Consider the following 23166-nt stretch of genomic DNA (forward strand, 5'->3'; position numbering starts at 1 on the left):
CCTAAATTTGAAAAGTCTGATATTAGTTGTGCTGCCTCTGGTGGCATAGCTGTGGATGTCCCAAAAACAGTTAAAGTAGTTGTAAAGATATTTGGGAACTGCATTGACTATGATTTTATGGGTAAGTCCTAATTTAATTTGGATGATTTTTTTTTGAACTGGGAGCCAGTTTAGCTGTTGGAAATGTGCTCATTGGAAATGACTCGTTGCTCATCTCTCATCACATCGATTTTTCAAACACCAATGTGACTCTGCGGTTCTGTAATGCAACAAGACACTTCTGTCATTCGATATGAAACAGATCATTCTGATTCGTGTAAAAGGACTGATCATTCTGATTAGTGTAAAAGACTGGACTGCTTTCAACAGTGGGACTCTGTGGGAAGAGATTGGCTGCTGGTAATAATGGGTCTTAGTTACTGTATTTCTGTAGACGGCACCGCGCTCATAAGAAGAACAGAGGTTAGAGTTTTTTTTAGAACAAAATAGTATGTCAGGATTACATAAAAATCATAGAATTTCGAAACTTCACTTGCAAAAACCCAAGTCTGAAGGAGGGCTGCCCTTATCAGTATTTAGGCACTACTACTGGGCTGCCAATGTTAGAGCTCTAATGTTTTGGCGGCAAGGGACCCCTCACCCTGGCAATTTAGCACTCAGTGGTTCGATCCCCGGCTCTTACAGTCTGTCGAAGTGTCCTTGGGCAAGACACTGACTACGTTTACATGCACACAATATTCCACTATTATTCGGAAAATGACAATATTCTGAATTTGATAAGGGTCATGTAAACAGCATATTCCAGTTGCATTTTCCGAATTTGCCCTTTTTCTGAATTGAGCATTTTCCGATTAAGACATCTGGGTTATTCCAGTAGGCTATTATTCGGGTTTTCAGAGGATTCTTTGATCATGTATACAGCGCATTCGGAATATGCCTCAATCAGGGTTTTTACCTCAGTTTGCGACGCATGTTGCCTGATGTTGCCTCATAACAATCCATCATCTCTGGCATGCAAAAAGAAAAGCTGACATTTCTGATCGGGAGGAGATGAGAAACATCGATTTAAAGAGAGAGAGGGAGTAGCCTATAGTGCCCAGTGCCCACGGAAGTCCACAATGCTTGTGAGCCTGCGAGGTAATAACGTAGGCTACTAGCCTACTTTTTATGAAAGACTTGGATGCGCAACACCAAACTTTTCAGCAGCAAGCTCCTGAAATGGACCAAGTGATGCTCGTAAGAATAGTGCTGCTCTGTTTATTCTCAACAGAAAAACTCTGCAGCTCCGCCTACAGTACCTGCATCTCTCTCTCTCGCACCCTCCCTCACGTGTCGGGGAGGGCGAGCTACGGCTGCATGTAAACTGGAATATTAGTGGATTATTCATTTAGTCGGAATATTGGCATTTTTCGAATATGGGCAAAAAGCAGCTGGCCTAACTTACTGTATGGATTTCTAAAGTCAATAAGATTCCGTAGATAGCGAAGCTGTTCGTTTCATTACATTATGTGCTGTATTGATGTAATAAAAAATATACAGTACAAATGTCAATTAGATGGTAATCTGCATGAGAAATAAAGAAAAAGAAAATTATTGGTTATAATGATCATCCGCTTATAGTATGTCAATTTCACCCGCCCAAAAGTGATAACTATAAGAGGAGTGCACTGTAGTTGTTAATGGTATCACTATTACTGCCTCTCTCTCTCTCAACCCAACCACTCATGGCAGATGAACGCCCACAAAGAGCCAGGTCTGCTCAAGGGTTCTTCCCCGTTAAAGGGATATTTTTCCTTGCTGCCATCGTCAAGTGCATGCTCTTGTTGGGAAATTGTTTCAACTGCCACATAACCCGCAGTAAAATCGCCAGTTTATGTGAGAATTGTTTCAGTTGTCTAAAATAAAGAGCCTGGGCTTCTACCTGCTCTATTAGCGCCTTGGGATAACTCTGTTATGATTTGGCGCTGTATAAATATAAAATTGATTGGTTGATTGATGACTGATCCTGAGGCAAGAGAGCTCCTGGGACGAGTGGGTAAGAATCAGGAAGTAGAAGACGTACTCAGAGCTGATATGAAGGCATTGGTCGTCTCCATCATCTAATGAGAAGGTAGATGTTACCTGCCGGCAGGCCAGAGCTTCCAAGTCGCACAAACTGAAGAAGTGTACAACCTGTCTGCCACCTGATGATGACTTGTTGGATCTTCATGTGGAAAGGACAAACTATATTGCATACTGCCAGCTCCATTACAATCTGCACGAGCATCCCTCTCCATTTGTCATAACTTGTGAATGGGAAGCGCTAACCAGTGTGTCACACCCTTCCCCCTTTGTCCCAGGAGCTCACACTTCATGACTGTTCAGATGAGACAGAGAGCATAGTGGTGATGATGAGAAAAGTGAGAATGAAGAATCAACAGATGAATGGTATCTGGTTCACACCTTCACTCATTTATCATCTGTTTCACACCTTCACTCATCTATCAGGTGGCCAGGCGACGTCTGAAAATGTAAAGATTTCTGTGCTGGGCTAAGCCCCCAATGTCTCAAGATCCTACAGTAACACCTCGGATGCAAACGCACACATACACACAATGCTAAAACTCACAGAGTGGGTTTTAGCATTGTGTGTACATGTGTTTTGTGTCATAATTACATTTCAGTCAGGACCACTTTAGTCAAAAACACAAGACCACTGAGATCAATTTAAAGCTTTTATTTGCAAGAGTTATGTTTGGCGGTATGGCTCTGTTCTGGAGGCTCCCTGCCCTTCCATGCGCATACATGGAAAGCCTAAGGCAGGGAGAGTGGCAGCAGCAGATTCTGGGAGCTCCTTGCCCCTCCATGAGCAACATGGAATAGCCTTAAGGCAAGGAGAGCAACAAAAGACCCCCAGGTACAGAACAGAGCAAGCAACAATGACAACAGAAATGACATTGTTTAAGTCAGACACAGCATGAAAGGAGGATCTGGGTTGCAAACAGCTTGCAGAGGAAGCAGCTATGTTAGGCAGGCAGACTGGAGCAGAATTAAAGAGAGTGCCCTGTTTGAGTTGAGCCAATTGAATGCATCAGCTAAGCAGTCAGCTGATGTGGGCTGGGTTTGAGATCAGCTCCTAATCAGCTGTGGGCTGGGTGTAAGCTAGGCTTGACATCCGTGGCCTGCCTGAACTACCGCGGTGCTCGATAAGTACACACACACACACACACATGCACACACACACACACACACACACACACACACACACACACACACACACACACACACACACACACATACACACACATGCACACACACTGCTAAAATCCTGTTTTTCCTTGGTTTTGGATGGCGTTCAGAACAAGCACCAACTCATAATTTCATATTCCCATTGATCAGCGGGTGGATTGTTTTGTTTGTTCAGAACAATCTGTCAGAATTGGCCTACATAGGAACACACACACACACACACACACACTTCTAAACCCAACTTTTTTGTTTAAACAAAACAAGCTGTCAGAATAACACTGGTGCATACACGCACACACGCACACTTTGCTTTGGATGCCGATCAGAACAAGCACCAGCTGATCATTTCACATTCCTATTGATCAGAGACAGCAGGCTAGGCTCAGCGCTGTGGGCCACCATGCAGATCAGGGAGATCAGAGCCATTTAGAAGGTTTAAAAGGGTGTGTGTGTGTGTGGGGGGGGGGGGGGGGGGGGGGGGGGCTGAGAGAGATAGTGCTGAAGGAAGATCTCTCTCTCTCTTACTTTGTGCTGATATGCTATCTCACTCTGTCGCTGTCAACCTATCTGCACGCTCTTTCTCCATATCTCTTTCTCAAAATCACAATTTGTTAACTGAACAAGAAGCACTCGTGCATTTACAAGAATCAATAGAAAATGCAAGATAAAGTTAACAGAGACTTTAGTTCATGCTGTATATTGAGGCATTCAGCACCCCAGAACTGAAGTAAATTGAGTTAAGCGTGTTGTTTCTGGTTATTAGATTACAGTAATAATCTGTGACATTTTCAATTTGGCCAAGTCCTGCATGTCGCCATCCATCAAATTCTTCCTGGGATCTTTCCCATTATAGAAAAGAAAAGAACACAGACACACACACACACACACACACACACACACACACACACACACACACACACACACACACACACACACACACTAAAACAGCTGGTGTGAGTGCACAATCTGTCTTTACACTTTATCACTATTGTCAGTGATAATGCTGGATGCAACGCAATGTTCTGTGGGAGGCTTCAGATTTATCTTGCAGATTACGATGAAGAATACTCTGCACACCTTTGCTTTTGTGTGTAAAGCCTTTGATTGCTTCTTTAAGGCACGACAACCTTCCCAGTGGCGCGATGAAATAATAATCCATAATTACGTGAAACGTCATTTTCATAGTAAATCCCCACACAGTTACAGCGCATGCTCTGTACACCTGGCGGCCATGTTTAGAAAGTAGTTGCGGCTATCTATTTACCTTTAAAAAAAGAGAGCGTTTCTCTGTATTTTGGATTAACATTTGATCTCGTGGTGAGTACCCGAGTCACAACATGTACATAGAGCTTTTTGGCGGTGTTAGAAATGTGTGTTTTTGGTGAACGGCTGTACCGTTTCCCCCAATTCATTGGTGATGCTAACTAACTTGACGACTGTAGCTCACTGTATACTGTACCGAGAGTGACCTGAAAGGTATTGTGTATCTTGGTTATACTGTATATGGGCGATATGGCAAATGGACGAAAAGTTGGTGTATCACTTTAAAGGTCTGTATTCATGTTAGCGTGGACTATATGGGCTGAGCGATAAATGTTAGACTAATCGTTTGTCGTCTATTCAGTGGCATCATATCGCCAGGTAATTATAATATATGATAATATAATTGGATTACTAAATTTTACATTGCTTATATGAACCATATTGTAATATACATCAGTATGTTTCGAAACTGACCCCTGTGACTATTTGTGATATTGATTTACTTTACTTTACTTTATTTGTTTATTTAGACGGGACAATGCATAATTAACGAACACAATGATCATTATCAGGTGCAATCACCTGTAAATGAAGAGAGTGTAAAAAATGCCGGATTTAGCCCGGAGGCTATTTTCCATCCGTAGTCCCCAGACATAAAAACAGGAAATATACAACAGGGCAACATCATAGAAGATAAATATAAAACAGGACAAACAACATAGGAGATAAGAACACTTAATACATAAAGATCAGGACAGTTGACTCTAATGTGTATCTGTATGTGTGCGTGAGTGTATACGTGTTAATTATTTAAACTGTATCGCCCAGCCCCAGTATACCCCGTCTCTTCTGCTCTCTCTCCTCCCCCCTCCTCCCTTCCCTAGCGCTCTCCTTCTCTCCCCCATTCTCTCCTTCCCCCTCCCTCTGTCTCTCCCTGATATAAGATTGTTCAATCATCTTATTATTATTATTATTGTCATAGATTTAGCTAGACATATTCTGTGTAAAGCCCTCTGAGACATGCTTGTGAATTAGGGCTATACAAATAAACTTGACTTGACAGTTTGGACCAAAATGGACCAAAATAATCAATATTTTCAATCATTCAGTCTATAAAATGTCACAAATAATGACAAATGCCGATCACAAGTTCCCAAAGCAAAAACACGACATTATCTGCATAGATCTGGTGCCATATGGCCAGTTATCTTCCATTTAGAACACATCATCATGCATCATGGCCCTCAGGACTTGTGTATCTCGGGGTTTCACACTGCTCTCTGCTAGTGAGGAGCAGGGGTGTCGGGGCTCTCAAAGGCCACAGGGTCCAGTGAGGGGAGCCATTTATATAAATTATATAAAAAAAAATAGGCATGTTATCAATGTAACTGTCTGTTCAGGGCCTGCTGTTATGAATGTAACTGTCTGTTCAGGGCCTGTCTGTTCAGGGCCTGCTGGCTAAATGGATGTTCTGGTGCTGCCTATTTGCTGGGCAACCCAGCAGGATGTATTAACCCCCCCCCCCCCCCCCCAACCAACATGCACTCAGTGCTCCCGAGGGTGATATTGGATATAGGTGATGTTAAACACAGCCTCAGACTTTGTCCTGGCAAATGACAGCTCAACTAAATCTCACTTTAATTCTGCATTTTCTTACAGTTTCTCTTCCGATGTGCAAGCTTGATGAAGCGGCCCGGTGATTTGTAGCGAAGCGACAAAAAAGGTTGGCGCCAGAGCCTCTTAACCAGAGGAGAAAATAAACAGCTGTGTCTCCCTGGAGGTGGCAGACAGCGAATGGACCGAGAAGCGGTCTGTTATGTCGCTGTTAGTATTCAAGGTGCAACAACAACAGCACAGGTTTCCTCCAGCCTCCATGGACAGACTCCCATATTTTAGCCTTGCATCGAGGAGTGCCATCGATCGCCGCAGGGGCCCCCGGGAGCTGCAGGGGCCTGATGGATAGTGGAGTGGCCAGACATTGCTCCTCCATGCCCTCTGGATTCTCCCCCAGGACAGACATCCATCCCAGCTCCATCTCCGAGCCACATCCCTGCTCTGTCAGGCCCTGGAGATACGGCCACCGCTTTTGCCACTGTGGAGATTGTAAAGCCTGTAAAACTTGAGAGCCCTTGGCAGGAGAGCATATGAGTCGACAGGAGAGCGTACGAGTGCTTTGGGAATAAGAATGAAGAATGGAGCGTACGAGTGGTTTGGGAATAAGAATGAAGAATGGAGCACGCGAATGGTTTGGGAAAGCACTGGAGGGGGAAAACATGGGGCATACGTCAGGGAGAGAGAGAGCTCATCCCGATGGCTCATTCAGATAATTAACTAACTGTGGCATCGTTATGTAGACTGGATGGAGAAAGCGGTTCAGTCCCACTCATCAAATTGAAAAAGTCATGACGGGAAGACCCGGGAAGTTTAGGATATGGCAGTGGATGAGGCATACTGTACAATTTGGTGATTTGCATAAGGGCAAGGTTGGGTGTGCTGGTGAAATCAGCAAGTTAAGGCACGTACGCTATACTTACAGCAACTGTATTTACAGTACAGACTCCAAACCCCCTACAACCTTTGTCGCACGTCATTCCCAGTCCCTCTCACTGTACTATCACATGAAAGCAGAAATGCCCTAAAGAAATTGAGATTGGCTGGAATGTCGGGGTGGGGGTGGTGGAGGCTCCATTATTCATTGCTGCTGAATCAGGCTTGAGCAGCCAAGGGAAGCCATGATGTCGGGAAAATTCATTTATTTTCAGCGTGGGCGCGTGGGCCGAGATAGCGGCACGCTATTACCGGGCACATGGAACGACTCTGGACAGTTATTCCTTAGGGCAGCCGAGGGGAGATAGCGCACCTGTGCGCACCTGTGCACACTCACTCGCCGATCACTCTCCCCGGGCGGGGAGTTAAAAGAGGGAGAGAGGAAGGAAGGAAGTGAGAAAGAGACAGATCTAAATCATCAGCTGAATTGCTAGTTAAGGGAATGAATGCAATATGGAACAGAACTCTGGTGGAGGGGAGAGTCATTTCACACATCCCTTCAAACTATCAATAATTTACGCTTGCGTGCAAAGACACACGTGTGCATATATGGGGAAGAGGCGCACACACACACACACACACACACTCTCTCTCTCTCTCTCACTCTCTCTCACACACACACACACACACACAATCTTGCATTTGTCTCTTCGAAACTACAAATATGGGTTATATGGATATTAAGCTGGTCTCTCAACGCAATCCCCCCCCCCCCCCCCCCCCCCACCTCACATCTGCTGCTTGACTTTTGGTCTGGGAAGATCGAGGCTATCTCCATAGCAACCCCTGTGTAATCAACCAGGAGGGAGCTCAGACTTACAAACACACATACACACATGGACCCTAAAGGACTCATAGGCCTTCACACATGGTCACGCACGCACTCCCCCAAAACCCACCCTCCCTAAAACCCCACCCCCCGCCTTCAGCAACATCCCCCCCACTCTTGCAACCCCCCCCCCCCTTTTTGCAACCCCCCCCTTTTTCTTCTTGTTGTTTGTATGTGTTTTATGTCTGTAATTCCTTACATATAACAACAAATGTATATGTATTGGATAATATTGAAGTGTGCCTTTATTACTTTTCAAACTAGTAATAATGTTACTAATCTTAATTTGAGTGTTGACGGTGATACCCATCCGTGTTTCATGTCTGTCTCTTTTATGTTTTATGTTCAGAGGACCACAATGGAAATAAGCCTGTGGCTTTATTGTGTTTTTATCCTCGGTGATTGTCTGTTTTTGTATTTGTGCCCTGTTTTGTTGACATCACCAAATAAAGTCAATCAATCAATCAAAACATATGTGCACATGCTGTAAGAACCCACGTCACCATTTGTGCCAAAGAGCTTAGATTGATAAGAACCGCAGATAGTTTGTTTCCACTGCAACATAATATGACTGCAGCAGGCGCTGTTGTAAAAGAAGCAGCGACTCATCTTGTCTTCAGTATAGTCTGTGATAAAATGGAAGTAGCGGCCATACTGGTTCCGGTCATATCTCTGTGAAAAACATTATTTTAGAAGGAAAAATATCGCTCATTGTCAACAAACCGGCAAACAGATATCAAAGCTGAAAGAGCGTAACTGGAACTGGTGAAAAGTGACTATTGCAGCGTTTTGAGACTGGTGAACAATTAGTTAGCAAACCGTAGCGGCTAACGGCTAAGACCTAGCTAACGGCAGAGGGTATTTATTTACTGTAAATATAAACAGCCCCAAAATAAGATTGTTTGTCAACAAAATACACTGGGGAACACTGGGGCTATAATCAGCAGAGCATGTGTTCCAGCAACACTGGAACACATGAAATATCTTCAAAATGACAAAATACACTGGAGGAGGGGGCTTTAAAGAGACTCAAAGATGTTCACTTTCTGCTGGCATCCACCCAGAAATGCAAATGGCATTTCAGCACGATGTACTCAAAGGCTACAGAGAGAGTGGCAATTCAAATACGTCTCACTCTGCGAGTTTCGGTAAATACCTTTCAGACTTTCACTCGTAAACGCCGGAGCCGTACTTTCCTTGGATTTGTTTTTCCTTATTTTCAACGGTTCATTCCGCGAGCTGATTTCATAGCGGAGATCAGTGGATGTGAGGCGGAAACTGCCTGTTAGGTTGAGAACCAGACTTGAGTTACAGCAGCTCATAGATTGGCTGTCAGGGCTTGCTGAAGTATGAGTCAATATTTACTCTGTGTTCATCTTATCACCCTGAAGCCACTGGAAATGTGTCTTTGCTTTGATTGGTGCTTAAGAAACAAAGCTTTTTCTTTGCACTCTGCTACTTTCCAGTTGATTGTGTGTGTGTGTGTGTGTGTGTGTGTGTGTGTGTGTGTGTGTGTGTGTGTGTGTGTGTGTGTGCGCGCATGCGTGTGTAAGGACTAAAAACCAACTGTACAGGATTAGACATGGGCATGGATAGAGATTAATAAATGGGACACACATGGAACAAAAGCAGCACAGAAACATACTGACGGTCATGACTAGGCATTATGAAACATACTGACGGCCATGACTAGGCATTGTGAAATATACTGATGGTCATGACTAGGCATTGTGAAACATACTGATGGTCATGACTAGGCATTGTGAAACATACTGATGGTCATGACTAGGCATTGTGAAACATACTGATGGTCATGACTAGGCATTGTGAAACATACTGATGGTCATGACTAGGCATTGTGAAACATACTGACGGCCATGACTAGGCATTGTGAAACATACTGATGGTCATGACTAGGCATTGTGAAACATACTGATGGTCATGACTAGGCATTGTGAAACATACTGATGGTCATGACTAGGCATTGTGAAACATACTGATGGTCATGACTAGGCATTGTGAAACATACTGATGGTCATGACTAGGCATTGTGAAACATACTGATGGTCATGACTAGGCATTGTGAAACATACTGACGGCCATGACTAGGCATTGTGAAACATACATAAATTAGCCAAAAGTGACAAACGTTTATATCTGAGTTCAATGTCGACTCTGGATGCTCTGGATGTGTGGAATTCGTTTGTGGCAACATTTCAGATGAAGAGAAGCTTGAACACTGAAACGTGACTATGGAGCTATAAAATACATTATTTTTGGATACCCGACTAACGAGTTTCTGGGCCAAAATATTTGACTGGTACTCTAAGGCCTACAAAATAACCCTGCAGCCAGAAGCAGAACTCGCCATCTTCAGCTGCTCAGAGTCCTCTCTGAACTTCCCTACAACTGTGCAGCAATCTCTGACACTGGGACAACTGTCGCCAAAATACTTATTTTGAAAGAATGGAAGTCCTCCTCTTCACCTTCTTTCCAGGTGTGGCTGATGGACATGGTATCTGTTATACAGATGGAAAGACTCCGGTTCCTGAGAACCAACTCATTTGGAAAGTTCTCAACTATCTGGGACCCGTTTTTAACCTACTTTGACGAGGTTAAGAATGACTAGTGACTGAGGTTAGGGGTGATGGACCGGCTTGCCCAGCTGGTTTCCCACAGACCCCTTGTGTGTTGATCCCATACGCAGTATCTCTTACAAGCACATAGCACCTTATGCGGCTGGTAGCTCCACGTTACAATGGTAAATGTCAAAGATGTATGCCGCGCAGCGGCCGAGGTAGCGAGCCCGCGCGGCGGGCGAGCCTAGGAATCGAGCGCACGTAGGTTTTTATTTTTATTTTCTTATGTGTTTTATTTGAGCATGTCTTTTTTTTCCAGGGATCTTAATTTTATGACTCTCACGTGTGTATGTTTTTATGGTTCAAGCCCATAAAACCCAAGACATTTTTCTATCATAATGTCATCATAGACATTTTCTTTTTAATTTTAAGTATATTAGTATTAGTTTTAATAGTTTTAAAGACGAGAACAACCCTGAGAGCCGATACGTCCTTGCGACGGCTATTAATCAAGATGATACTTTCCATGTCTGCGTCTCTGCGAGTCTGCCAGGGTCTGAAGCTGCGTTCACACCGACCTATTAAAGTTTTTCGCTGGCATCGAGTTTACATACAAAGTCAATGCAAGAGGACGTTCAAGCAATTTGAGAGCATGATTTATCAATTTCACGTTCAGATTTTGGACCCTTGGACTCTAAAAGCCCCCGTGTGTGCTTAAATTTGCTCTGCTTGTCCTTAAACTGTACTCTCACACTCAAAAGTTTTCTGCTTGGACAGATTTCCTGCACTCATACTCAAAATCCCCTGCTCACACTTACATTTCCTCTGTTCGCTCTCAAACTCTGTGCCTGCATGCAAATGTCCTCCCCTCCCCCTTCAAACTGCTTCTGTGCACTCTTGAAACTTCTGCTCTTGGATCTCTTCTCTCCTCTCAGATTTCTTGTGCAACAATCCTGTCAGAAATCCACAGCCAATAGAATGCCAGGATAGTGTCACATGATTGCTGGGTCGGGGATCATGTGACACTATCCTGGCATTCTATTGGTTGTGGGTTTCTGATAGGGTTGTGTCACAGAAAATCCAAGCGCAGACAAAAGATCCAAGAGGAGAAATTCCAAGAGAGAGCACACTCAGTTTGAATGGAGAGGGGAGACATTTACAGAGTTTGAGCACAATCAGAGAAGATCTAAGCGTGAGCAGGGGATATTTGAATGTGAGTGCATGGAATCTGTCCATAAAGAAAAGTTTTGAGCGCGAGTGTAAAGTTTTGAGCGCAAGCGTATAGTTAAGGACAAGCAGAGTAAATCTGAGCACACGTGGGAGTTTTTTGGGTCCAAGGGTCCAAAATCTGAACGTGAAATTGATAAATCATGCTCTCAAATTTCTTGAACAACCTCTTGCATTATGATAGGTAAATAATTCTATAGGAGGATGGAGCGTATATTCGGCAGGGAGAAAAATCGCTGGGCGTCCGAGCGACAGAGACAGAGTGATAGGGAGAAAATACGCTCGTCGCCCGAGATGAAATATCCCAACTCGAGCGAAATTACGCTGGCGTCAGTCGCTCGCTGTTCAACGCTGATTGGCTGCCGTGTGAGAGTGAGTCAAGGATCACACTGGCTTGGAACAAACCGCGGGTTTATTGTGTGGCAACAAACGGCATTGACAGCTGATTGACAGGCTGACAGCTGACATGAAGTGAAGTCTGTACTACCGGTATAGAGCTCACGTTAGGAGCACGCTGATAGGCTTAGCTTGTAAACAACTACGGTGGCTCGTAGTGGACAAACATCATGACATTGCGTAACGTTATAGCCCCCAGATGTCCGTCAATTTGTGTACTTGTTGACGAGCGATTTAAACACAGCGCGATTCCAAAGGGGTGAATCGAGCGACAGAGTGAAAAATAAATATCTCGGTGTGAACACAGCTTAAATGACGTACAGTAGGCTACATTTTGTCATCAGAGGGTGTATGCATGGGCTCTGGGTGGACAACCGCGTACCTCCATTTTTTTGTGACCATGCGGACTGTCCACGCGGCCATTATGCAGCATGTGCCGCAAAACCAAAATGGACGCTGAATTTGAAGAGGTATTTTTGCTGCTCTGAACCTGGTTAATTTAGCTCCTTCTTTACAGTGGCTAATAACCCGCTGTACATTTAAACGTAGGCTACACTAGTTCTGTTCAAGCACTCATAGAGAAGCTCTCTCCCTCTTTTAGCAACTTTCTCGCTAATCCCACAGTTGTTTACCTGCGTGTTAGTTCCTTATCTTAACTCATTCTCTGCCAAAGACGTACTCGGACGTACTTTCATGTTTTGCTTGTTTACATTAGATCAGACCCTTTCCCAGCCTGTGACATTGTTTCAAGTCAAACTGATGAAAGGAAGCGCTAAATCACGTTTAGTATTTATAGTATAGTCACCCATTTAGCAGTAAACAGAGTCCGTTAGTGAGTGACGATCATGAGCGGCCATTTGTGCATTGAGCAGCATTTGCGGCCATTGAGCAGCTGCCTGTGATTCCTGTGTGCGTGTGTGTGAGACGCGCGAGAGAGAGAGAGAGCGAGAGAGAGAGAGAGAGAGAGAGAGCGAGAGAGAGAGAGAGAGAGAGAGAGCGAGAGAGAGAGAGAGAGAGCGAGCGAGCGAGCATAAGGGTTCATTTGGTCCGTCCAGTCTTGGACTATCTGGTAAATAAGTTCCAGGAAGTAAAAGTCAGTAAAAACTTTTTTTTATTTTTATTTTTATTTTTTTGGGAAAACAAATACTGTATATGTCTGATGTGTCACTGAGGCAAAAAATAAAAGGCTCAAAAGAGAGTTCTGCTTGAAACGGTGTCGTTCACTAAAAACCTCTTTTTCTCCTATTTCTGTTACAAAGGAGGGCATTTTCAGTGAAAACAAGCTAACTTCCACTGCTTGTAACTAACAAGGAAACATGGTCGAGTTTCAGTTTTTTACAAGGGGTAAGAAGAGAGTCTCTGCTTTATTGTGAGATATGTTGTGTAATTTTATTCCTAGCACAGAATATTCTGTGGGTCCTGGAAGATCAGGAAATATGCTCAAAATCCTGGCACTGGGAGCACACAGACCGAAATGACCCTGGCAGAGAATGAGTTAACAGTTAGTGATAGCTTATTGTAGCAGTTTATGTTCTCTCTCTCCATCCCTCTCTCCACCAAGCAGGCTCCACAAAGTAGGATAATTACTACTCGTCCGTAGTGTCCGTAGCTGTCTGTGTACACGTCCACTCAGGAGTATAATCAAGGCTTAATGCAGAAAGCAGTCAGCGCGATGATCAGACTTTACCAGCCCACTGATTAGTAAGCAAGCACTGCAGCCTGGGCGGTGCGTGCCGGTGAAGCCCGACAGATCGCACGGCCATAAAGTCCCTAGGTGTTGTTTGGCCCACTGGCTTAATTAGGTTGGCGTGAACCCTCTGATGAAGTAGCTCCTTTGAAAAATGGCTCTGTCTCAACTAATTAGCAGTCTCGCACACACACGCACGCACACACATGCACTCACACACATACTGTACAAACAGCAACCACCGCACACACACAGCCTATGTACACACACACACTCCAGGGAGACAACACACAGAGGCAATTAAACAAAGGTGATGGTGGCCATTAGTGAATCCATGCATCAATAGACCCAGAGGGGAGAAGAGCTACACATTATCATTATTACACACCCTGATAGCATGCAGGAGGTGTCCACCCTCATTATTACACACCCTGATAGCATGCAGGAGGTGGCCACCCTCATTATTACACACCCTGATAGCATGCAGGAGGTGGCCACGTTCAACATTATTACACACCCTGATAGTATGCAGGAGGTGGCCACCCTCATTATTACACACCCTGATAGCATGCAGGAAGGAGGTGGCCACCCTCATTATTACACACCCTGATAGCATGCAGGAGGTGGCCACCCTCATTATTACACACCCTGATAGCATGCAGGAGGTGGCCACCCTCATTATTACACACCCTGATAGCATGCAGGAGGTGGCCACCCTCATTATTACACACCCTGATAGCATGCAGGAGGTGGCCACCCTCATTATTACACACCCTGATAGCATGCAGGAGGTGGCCACCCTCATTATTACACACCCTGATAGCATGCAGGAGGTGGCCACCCTCATTATTACACACCCTGATAGCATGCAGGAGGTGGCCACCCTCATTATTACACACCCTGATAGCATGCAGGAGGTGGCCACCCTCATTATTACACACCCTGATAGCATGCAGGAGGTGGCCACCCTCATTATTACACACCCTGATAGCATGCAGGAAGGAGGTGGCCACCCTCATTATTACACACCCTGATAGCATGCAGGAGGTGGCCACCCTCATTATTACACACCCTGATAGTATGCAGGAGGTGGCCACCCTCATTATTATACACCCTGATAGCATGCAGGAGGTGGCCAAGTTCAACATTATTACACACCCTGATAGTATGCAGGAGGTGGCCACCCTCATTATTATACACCCTGATAGCATGCAGGAGGTGGCCACCCTCATTATTACACACCCTGATAGCATGCAGGAGGTGGCCACGTTCAACATTATTACACACCCTGATAGCATGCAGGAGGTGGCCACGTTCAACATTATTACACACCCTGATAGCATGCAGGAAGGAGGTGGCCACCCTCATTATTACACACCCTGATAGCATGCAGGAGGTGGCCACCCTCATTATTACACACCCTGATAGCATGCAGGAGGTGGCCACCTTCATTATTACACACCCTGATAGCATGCAGGAGGTGGCCACGTTCAACATTATTACACACCCTGATAGCATGCAGGAAGGAGGTGGCCACCCTCATTATTACACACCCTGATAGCATGCAGGAGGTGGCCACCCTCATTATTACACACCCTGATAGCATGCAGGAGGTGGCCACGGTCAACATTATTACACACCCTGATAGCATGCAGGAGGTGGCCAAGTTCAACATTACACATATACATATACGTATATGGCATGTACTGTATATGATTGGGATATGTACAGTAGTATATGGCATCCATGTACTGTATATGTACAGTAGTATATGGCATGTACTGTATATGTACAGTAGTATATGGCATGTACTGTATATGATGGTATACTATGTAAAGTCCTTTGAGATTTGCTTGTGATATAAATAAACAAGACGGTACAGAATAGAGGCTACATGATTCAAGTAGGAGAATTATGCATCCACTTTGAGAGTGCATATGTCTATTTATATCAGGCAGTATGAGGGTCTGATTATGCAGAGCTAATAATAGACGTTGATTAGCTAAGAAGTAACGCCTGCTGTTTTAATAGGACTGCTACTCATGAAGATAAAGCACACTCTGGAGTGTCATCTGAGTTATTAAGCATCTAAAGAATTTTGCCTGCAAAATGATGATGAAATCGCTTGCCTTTTTTGAAACATGTCACAAGTTTCTGGTGACGTTTCCTCGAACTTGACTGAATTTTGCTTCCTGTCTCAATCCTGACTTTTATTTTACAGCCGCAGCTCTACAGCAATTTGCCTTTAGAGTTGGAGGAAAGTAATGACTAATCAAAATGTGATGGGAGACGAATTTCAGCTGGATTGCTCCTATTCTATCACAGGAATGGAATTAGGTATCACTCTGCAGACGTGAAGGAGATATGATGAGAGATGCTTGAAATGCACTGGAACAGATCACCTGGGGAGCTAATATGGTAATGTCTCGTTAGCAGAGTTTGGGCATCGAATGCCGAAGGAGCGCAGACTGCACTCAATTGAAGCCCTTTGCAGTGCAATTCTACCAAATCCAATAAACTTCCAAATTAAAAGATTACGATTAGGTGTTTTTGGTCCAATTTGCTCAAGTGGAATTAGTTCTTTTTTTGTATATCCCTCCAAGGCAGATGCACAGTCTCCTACACAGATGCATTTGATTGAGGTCTATGTAAATCGAGCTTGAGTCTGGGTCCAGACCAACCTGCTGATGATTGACCAACATTTATGAAACAGCAAAGTTTGTGTTCAGCAAGATATTCTTCACACATGGGGACCACTTTTATGACTTTTGAAGCATTTTCTGAAAATTGCATCTTTGCTGCGGTACTCTATTGGCACATGAATCATTATGACTGGTTTTACTTCTGTGATGTGCAGCCTAAGGTCATGTGCACATGCGTCTGCTGCACGGCCTCACCACGCCCTGCAGCTCGCCCGCTTAGCGGGCTCGCATACGCAGCTCTGCTGCTGCGCGGCCTGGCCTGCTCTATTGGCATGCGCAAGCACGATTGCTCAAGTTTGCATCATTGATGACATCACTCACTGATGACATTACAATTGCTCAAGTTGATATCACTGATGACATCATCACTGATGACATGATACTCGGACACTTCTCATTCGAGACTGACCAAGTGGATACGACCCAAGATGTCGTTTCAACTTAAAGCGACCTCTAGCGCTCCTGTGAATAACAGCCCAGTCTCAGAGTTTGTTAAAATGATAACCTGGTGCTGGGTTTGAACCTGGGGTCCCTCGCTTGAAAGTCGCCTGTCATAACCACTTGGCTATCCATGGCTATAGAGGGTATGCACACCCACTGGAACACGCCCCCTCAATCGGGAATGAGTGTCAAAATGAGTGTCAAGTTCCTCCCTGAGCAGCAGGTGTCAGTTATCTAGGCTGATTACTGCATTCAAGCTCAGTCTTGCTGTGACTCAGTGGGCGTGACCCCACAGTGACTTCTGCCTCTGTGACATCACATGCATACCCTGTATTGCTACCCCAAACCCAATACCTACCCCTAACCCACACCCTAAACCTAACCCTAACCCTTTGTTGTTCTTTGTCAGCTCGTTCTTTGGAATAAAAGTCACTTTTTCAACTTGCTTTTGTTCGGAAGTAGCGTAGTACTTTTCCTCTGCCACTGAGGGCGCTAGTCTAGCAGATGTGATATTTGGTCGTATTGCACTGATACGATGTCTTTGGTCGTATACGTTGGAGGACATGTTGCTCATTCTTATAGTAGACAGCCAGGAAGGATGACATCACTGATGACATCGTCACTGATGACATCACTGATGACATCACATCATTAGGTAATTAGGGCAATCACCTAATTAAAAAATCCGGCTCCGTCAGGTGGGTCACCCGCACGGGTGCTCTTTACACCCCCTGAATGTTTCAGCCCGATCACACGTAAAAAGGCATAGCTGTGATTTTACTGGGTTGAATTTATCATTGAGGCAGAGGCATTGGCTGTTACTGGGCCTTACTGCCGCAAAAAATGGTGGCTCAGAGATGGAATACTCATACTCTGCCTGTTGAACAATGGACATCTTCAGCTGTGGACCTGGCTGTCATGGAGATGTTGGTGGCCTGCATGCATGGCGCTAAATTAGAAAATATTACGGCGTGGAATGCATCTGTTGAAGGCCTGCGTGGGGGCCATGGACATCTCCATGATAGCTAGGTGCGTTTGTCTTTTGTGTGTGTGTGTGTGTGTGTGTGTGTGTGTGTGTGGTGGAGAGTGAGACTGCCCACCTATTGATCCTGCCTGGGTTGACATGTCCTGAAGGGAACATATTATATTGAATACATATATATATATATACTGTGAGCTAATAATACCTGTTGGATTTGTGTGTGTGTGTGTGTGTGTGGGGGGGGGGGGGGAGTCCTGTGGGGAGGGGGGTTCTGAGTGAATCTGGTTGTGTATGTGGTTGTATAGATTTTATGTAAATGTTTGTTTTGTGTTTTGTATTTTTCTTTCTTGACTCAATAAAAAAAATGATCAAGAAAAAAATACGGTAATGTTGTGTCAGTAGGGGCCGTGGAGGGAAACGGGAAGATTTCCCCTATGGTGGCCACACGTCTATGACGAGACACCGCCTGAATGTATAGCCTAATTCACACCTCTATTGTTTTTTTTGTTTTTTTATTATTTAGGGGAAACGTTAGCAGGTGCTGTAAATACTTAAGCTCTCTTTTATCATATAAAGGCTTCCGTCTCCTGCAGAGAGAAATGTCTCGCTTTCTGTTTGCAATTTCTTCGCCTGCCCGTGCTCTTGGTATTGGGCTCCCTCCGGCATGTCTGCCTGCCTCTCTGACAAGCCAAATATATTTATTCTTTGCTGGAAAACAAGCTTCCTCTGAGGCAGAGGAGTGAGTGAATGGAGGAGGAGGCTTTGAGATGTGCCTTTAAAAACAGAGTAGGGTTAGAGGCTGCTGCTTCCCAAATGATTATCAGGCCCAATGGAACAAGCCTTCTCATTAGGGTCGCAACACAATCTCTCTCCAGCAGTGACGCATGGGGCTCAGAGCACGAGGGGTGGCAAATACATTGACATTCTCATTAGAGCAAAGCATTGAGGTTGTGCTTAAGAGGAAATGACAGGTCTATTTAACATCAGTGCTGCAGGAAGAGCCCTTGAATCAGTGTTAAATGCTCAACAACACACACACACACACACACTACACACACACACACACACACACACACACACACACACACACACACACACACACACAGACTCAAACACTAGGGATGCACCAATATGAACATTTTACGATAACCGATAATAACAATGCTGTTATGGCCAATAACCAATATTTACTGAGGCCAATATGATCTGTATAAAGACAAGTTTATATGTTAATCAAATTACTGAAGAATGTAAACACTGTGAATTTGGAAAAAATAATGTCTTTCTTTATTTCCAAAACATTTGGAAAAGCCCATAATAAATCTTAGATTTAGCACATTGTAGAAGGGGACCGGCTCCAAGGACCTCCTTGCCATAAATAATTCATAACTTAATAGCAAGATGTGTTTTTGTGTGCTCTGGCGCCAATGTAATGGCAAACAGTGGTGTTAGAGTAAGCGCTAACAAGCAAAACGGTGCTGCTGGAGGGCTCGCTCTAACGCTCCAGACGATCCACAGGCTCAAAGTGTTGGGCTGAGTCAGCCTCAAACACAGACCAACTAATGACGGGCAACTGAAGGAACATCCACAAACTTCTCTCAGCCATATGAACTTAATAAGCAGCGGGGGTCTGCTGAGGTGTCTCCGAAAAGCGTGTCTGAAATCTGAAATGTTACAGGGAGGCAACGAGCATCTGGGCGTCAAATGTTTGCTTTCCAATCTGATCTCACAGAAAAATGTGAAATGAACATGACTTGTTAAACAGCATATTATGTGTTGGTGACGTGTGTTCAAATGAGGTATTATACAACATGTAGTTTCGACCAAGCAATCTGATTGGTCAACTAGACATTTGGACCATTCTCAAATCTGCATAACAGCACACCTAATCATTTGAACACGGCCTCATCACTAAAATATCACTCCGCTGGTCTGTTCAGCAGACAACAGCAGCAGCCATTAGCCTCTCATCACATTAACTGCACTGCAGAAAGAAAGAGCAGCAGCTGAGTTAATGGGGCAGTTTTGTGTTTACAGCGGATTTAGACGGCTATATTACACCCGAGGGTGTGTGTGCTTTACTGTCGGCAGGACCAAGTTGTTTTAGTTGCCTCAACTTACCCAAAGTTGTTTTACTTGGCTAAACTTAACCATGGGAATTCATGGCAGAGGATTCAATTTGTGATGAAGAAACTTTACTTTCACGTCAATCATTCATTTTCATTCCGCCTATTTGTGTGAGATCAAGTTGTTTTCTCCAGACACATTCACGGCAAACCCAACCAAACTCATTCAGCTCCCTCAGCCTGCGGCTCTCTGCCGGTCGATGATGGGTCTTTGCTGTCGGCTGGACTTCTGAGTCCATCAGATCTCATTAGGCTGTCAGCAGGCCATCTCCAGCCGACGCCCCCCGGCTATCGACCGGCCCTGATGGATATTGACCAGTTGCTTTCAGAGAGGTTCGTCCATCTGAATCGCTGAGCAAACTCCACCCCATGAAATATTTAACGCGGAGGGCGACCTCAGGGACGAAGGCCTCTCGTCGCAGGGTAAAGTGTTCAAAAGTTTGGAGAGGAGAGATCTGGATTTCTAGAAGTTCCCAGAGAGCTTCTATTGAAGTCTTATTAGTGTAATTTCTTGGCAAATCAATTCCCATTCAATCATTGTTCCTGGGATGGGATTGTCCCTGCATGGCCTCGGCGTAGCCTCCTGCCTATCAGTGTTGAAGGAGCGACATAGTCTCATGGCTGTCTGTATTGAAGAAGCAGCGTAGTCTCATGGATGTTGGTGTTGAAGGAGCAGCGTAGTCTCATGGATGTTTGTGTTGAAGGAGCAGCGTAGTCTCATGGATGTTGGTGTTGAAGGAGCAGCGTAGTCTCATGGATGTTGGTGTTGAAGGAGCAGCGTAGTCTCATGGATGTTTGTGTTGAAGAAGCAGCGTAGTCTCATGGATGTTGGTGTTGAAGAAGCAGCGTAGTCTCATGGATGTTTGTGTTGAAGAAGCAGCGTAGTCTCATGGATGTTGGTGTTGAAGGAGCAGCGTAGTCTCATGGATGTTGGTGTTGAAGGAGCAGTGTAGTCTCATGGATGTTGGTGTTGAAGAAGCAGCGTAGTCTCATGGATGTTGGTGTTGAAGAAGCAGCGTAGTCTCATGGATGTTTGTGTTGAAGAAGCAGCGTAGTCTCATGGATGTTTGTGTTGAAGAAGCAGCGTAGTCTCATGGATGTTTGTGTTGAAGAAGCAGCGTAGTCTCATGGATGTTGGTGTTGAAGGAGCAGCGTAGTCTCATGGATGTTGGTGTTGAAGAAGCAGCGTAGTCTCATGGATGTTGGTGTTGAAGGAGCAGCGTAGTCTCATGGATGTTTGTGTTGAAGAAGCAGCGTAGTCTCATGGATGTTTGTGTTGAAGAAGCAGCGTAGTCTCATGGATGTTGGTGTTGAAGGAGCAGCGTAGTCTCATGGATGTTGGTGTTGAAGAAGCAGCGTAGTCTCATGGATGTTGGTGTTGAAGGAGCAGTGTAGTCTCATGGATGTTTGTGTTGAAGAAGCAGCGTAGTCTCATGGATGTTGGTGTTGAAGGAGCAGCGTAGTCTCATGGATGTTGGTGTTGAAGGAGCAGTGTAGTCTCATGGATGTTGGTGTTGAAGGAGCAGCGTAGTCTCATGGATGTTGGTGTTGAAGGAGCAGCGTAGTCTCATGGATGTTGGTGTTGAAGGAATGCAATAAAACGTGCAGGCAGAATTTAATCAACCGTGTCATTGAAGAGCGAAGAACAAAAGGCTCGGCAGATTGCCCCGACTCTCTGAGATTGAAACGTTGGAGCTCGAGAATAAAAAAACAGCAGATTTTCACCTTCTGTTTCACAAAGGTTTGTTTTTTTATGGTTGTTATTTTCTAGGTACAAATCTTTGTCTCGAGGAAGTGCCACAAAGAATGCGATGTTTGTCTTTTGGTATGGGGCGGGAATACAAAGAGGTTTTGTAGGGGATTCACTACAAAGCGAGAGCGGCATTTGCTCCGGGATGACAGGGAGAGAGGGAAATCAAGTGAGGGTGACACAAGAGGTCAATAGTGGAAAAAGGAGCGTCTTGGTTTCTTTTTAGAGAACAATTTAATGCAGAAGTGTTGGTACACAGGTAACCTGCACAGGTTTACAATACAATGTACAACTTAGGAGACACAAGAATAGGAGACACAAGAGGTAAATTAAGGAAATGGTAGACTCCTGGTAGAAAAGAACGTATGCGAGAGAGAGAGAGAGAGAGAGAGAGAGAGAGAGAGAGAGAGAGATATGTAAAGAGAGACTGGGTTCATATAGCCTAACTGAAGCAGCATCATGACCTGGTGGAGCAGGAAATGTCTTCGGTGATGGATGGCTGGACGTCTCCATCTTAATGGGCTGTATTGATAGAGGAGGTGGAGGAGTGGAGATCTATAAAATCTACACTTATCTGGACTGTGTAAACACCTCCTCCATCTTCCCTCCAGATAAGGAGGAATGCCAAGCTGAGCCAGACAGTGGCTGTGTATCTATCTCGGCAGGCCTCACTGGACTCCGGCCTTCTATTCATCATTGTCTTCTTTTTCGTCCTTTAGTGGAGTCTTTCTCTCAGGCTATCTGCCTCTTTCTCCACTTCTCTCATTCTGCTGCCATGATGACTTTGCTGATATGACAGCTTCTACTTTCTAATTGCTGTTTGGCTGACTAAGTCTCTCTCTCTCTCTCTCTCTCTCTCTCTCTCTCTCTCTCTCTCTCTCTCGCTCTCTCTCTCTCTCTCTCCTTCCCTCTCATTGATGACATGAAGTCTGATCCCATCTCTCTCAAACACACACACATGGGCGTAGGTCTAGGGTGGGACCGGTGGGACGTGTCCCACGCACTTTTCTGGTGAGCTAAAATTGTCCACACCACTTTTTGGGTGGGCCGAAAATCCGCGACTGATATCACTGCCTTTCGGAGGTTGTGGCGGCCTCAGTCAACCTACCATGTCAGGAAGGGGGCAAAATAATGGGGGAAAAAAATGTGCCTGGTCATTTTCAAAGGGGTCCCTTGACCTCTCACCTCAAGATATCTGAATGAGAATGGGTTCTATGGGTAGGGTTAGGGCTACACACCTTGAGTTGCATGCACTTTCTGTCAGAAAAGTGTATTTCCCTTGTGTTCCCTTGAAAATGTTTAAGTTTTTTTTCCAATCAAGTCTAAATCTAACTTTAATGCAAGTTTTTAATCAAAGTTCTAATAAGGGTTTTATTATTTTGACACAGCACCTGTCTGTCTGATCCAGC

At 44.7% G+C, this 23166-nt stretch overlaps 1 protein-coding gene and 1 pseudogene across 6 annotated transcripts in view; one reads left to right on the top strand and one right to left on the bottom strand.

Moving 5' to 3' along the window:
* Positions 1–23166, bottom strand: part of rgs6 (regulator of G protein signaling 6) — a gene marked incomplete at its 3' end in the record, with an annotated part of 82672 nt that overhangs the window by 42861 nt on the left and 16645 nt on the right. The gene's annotated exons all lie outside the window — the stretch shown is intronic.
* Positions 14371–23166, top strand: part of LOC310782954 (GPI transamidase component PIG-T pseudogene) — a 17636-nt pseudogene continuing 8840 nt past the window's right edge. The window contains exon 1 of the transcript in view: positions 14371–14761. The product of the transcript in view is annotated as a GPI transamidase component PIG-T pseudogene (transcript). The remainder of the gene's footprint in view (positions 14762–23166) is intronic.

Source organism: Poromitra crassiceps (genome assembly GCF_964638095.1).
Source record: "Poromitra crassiceps genome assembly, chromosome: 9".
In the NCBI taxonomy this organism is placed as follows: domain Eukaryota; kingdom Metazoa; phylum Chordata; class Actinopteri; order Beryciformes; family Melamphaidae; genus Poromitra; species Poromitra crassiceps.